Source organism: Penaeus japonicus, unplaced genomic scaffold (genome assembly GCF_977035675.1).
Source record: "Penaeus japonicus unplaced genomic scaffold, GWHDUDI00000001_assembly GWHDUDI00000006, whole genome shotgun sequence".
NCBI lineage: Eukaryota > Metazoa > Arthropoda > Malacostraca > Decapoda > Penaeidae > Penaeus > Penaeus japonicus.
In genome coordinates this window covers 16,293,758-16,296,257 of record NW_028234408.1, presented here as the reverse complement: position 1 = coordinate 16,296,257, position 2,500 = coordinate 16,293,758, and positions in this window count along the sequence as shown.

Here is a 2,500-nt window from a genome sequence, read left to right as displayed (position 1 = left end):
GTTTGTTGATGATGGACTGAAAGTGATCAGGACCAAGACTGAGTACATATGTCTGAATGCAGGTGGTGTGGAGTCAATAAGGGGGGCAGATGGCGAAGGTAGAGGAATTCAGGTACCTAGGGTCATCAATACAAAGTAATGGAGACTGCGATAGGGAAATAAAGAAGAGAGTGCAAGCGGGATGGAATGGATAAAGGAAGCCTGCAGCAGTGATATGTGATAGGAAGGTGTCTGCAAGAACTAAAGGGAAAATTTCTAAAACAGTAGTTCGTCCTGCCATGCTGTACGGAATAGAAACCATTCCAATGACAAAGAGGCAGGAAGCGGAGATGGAAATAAGTGAACTAAAAATGTTAAGATTTTCCCTGGGTGTGACGAGGGTAGATAAAATCCAAATTAGATATATTAGAGGGAAAACATATGTGCGGCAATTTGGGGAAAAGGCACAGGAAGCAAGACTGAGGTGGTCTGGGCATGTGAGGAGGAGGGATGAGGATTATGTGGGGAGGAGGATGCTGGATATGTAGGTACCCGGAAGGAGGAAAAGAGTGAGACCAAAGAGAAGGTACATGGATACTATAAAGGAAGACATGGAAACAATAGGTGTGACTGAGGAATGCGCAGAAGACCGACCGCGTTGGAGAAAGATGATCCACTGTTGCGACCCCCAAAATGGGAGTACCCGAAAGAAATAGAAAGAGAGATAAAAGTCTATGTTGCCTAGTTTACTCTCCCTCTCTCTCTTTCTATCTCTTTGTCCCCTCTCTCTCTTTCTCTCCCTCTCTCCCTCCCTCCCCCTCTCTCTCTCTCCCTTTCTCTTTTGTATTTGTTTTGTGTGTGAGTGTTTTCTTTCTCGTGTTCCCATTGACTAAAAAGAATAAAAAAAGACGATACATCGTATATTTACAAGAGGTTCTAATCCCTTGACAACACATTCCATTCGTCTTGAAAAAGTGAAACTATTCTGGCTGTGATACTGTGCGTGAGACCATAAATGTTCATTGAGGAATGTCTTACGCGATGTGTTATGTCTGGGGAGAATAAAATAGGATCATGATTCAGATATGAAGGAGTTTTATTGCTCGTTACAGCTCGACTATTTTTCATATCAAATGTTAGGGGAAGGAGTACTGGGATTGGTCAAAATCGATTTGATTTAGGTCTTGTGGGCTATAAGTTTTATCACTTTGATTTTTACTTTTATCCTTCCTGCTATGATTACTTCTCCTTTCTTTACATTATTCATGATTCGTATTTATCTTACACCTTCTCTCTTCCTTCCACGCACCCCCTCTCCCTGTCTCTCTTTTTATTTTTCTCTATCTCTTTCTCTCTGTCTATCTATTTATCTATCCCCCCTCTCTCTCTCTCGTTCTCGCTAGCCAGCTAATTTTCTCTTTCTCTCTTATCTATCTATTTATCTATCCCCCCCTTTCTCTCGTCCTCGCTAGCTTGCTAATTTTCTCGTCATTTCTCTCCCTTTGCCTACCACTCTTCAATGTCTGTTTCTCATTTGACTAAAATCCTGTAACGGAAATACTCCTTGGAAATCATTTACGCTCGTTGATTATTTGGTAATCAATAGCATACTTTTATAAATCACCTGACATGGGGTGTGTGAGTGTGTGATAAGTAGGTAGGTGGGTAGGCAGGCAGGTAGGTAGGTAGGTAGGTAGGTAGGTAGGTAGGTGGGTGGGTGGGTAGGCAGGCAGGCAGGTAAGTAGGTAGGTAGGTAGGTAGGTAGGTGGGTGGGTGGGCAGGCAGGCAGGCAGGTAAGTAGGTAGGTAGGTAGGTAAATAGGCGGGTAGGGAGGTAGATAGGTAGGTAGGTTAGTAGGTAATCGGGTAGGTAGGTAGGTAGGTAGGCGGGTAGCTAAATAGGTAGGTAGGTAGGTAGTTTGTTAGGTAGATAGACAGGCAGGCAGGCGTGTAGGTAGGTAGGTAGGTAAGTAAGTAGGCTGGTAGGTAGATAGGTAGGTAGGCGGGTAGGTAGGTAGGCAGGCAGGTAAGTAGGTCGACGGGTAGGTAGGTAGGTAGGAATGTAGGTAGGCAGGCAGGTAGGTAGGTATGAAGGTAGATATGTAGGTAGGCGAGGAGGTAGCTAGGAAGGTAGATATGTTGATAGGCGGGTAGGTAGGTAAATATATAGGTAGATAGGTGGGTAGGTAGGTCAGTTGGTAGGTAGATAGATAGCTAGGCAAATAAGTAGGTAGGTAACACTGTGATATACAGCGCAGCATAACACAGAATAGAAGTACAGCTAGAAATATAATTACAAAACTTTATTGCATTCAATATATTTGATCGTTGACAAGTTCACTACACTGTCAGTAATGAACAATGCTGTTTTATGAATTTTCTTTTTTAAAACAGGCACTCTTATTCGTCGAATTCTTTGTATCAAAAACAAACAAACAAACAAGCGAGTTATCATTTAAATACATTTTTGAACAATCGTATGAAAAGTATTGCAACAATACATTGCAACTGAATAAAGCGAC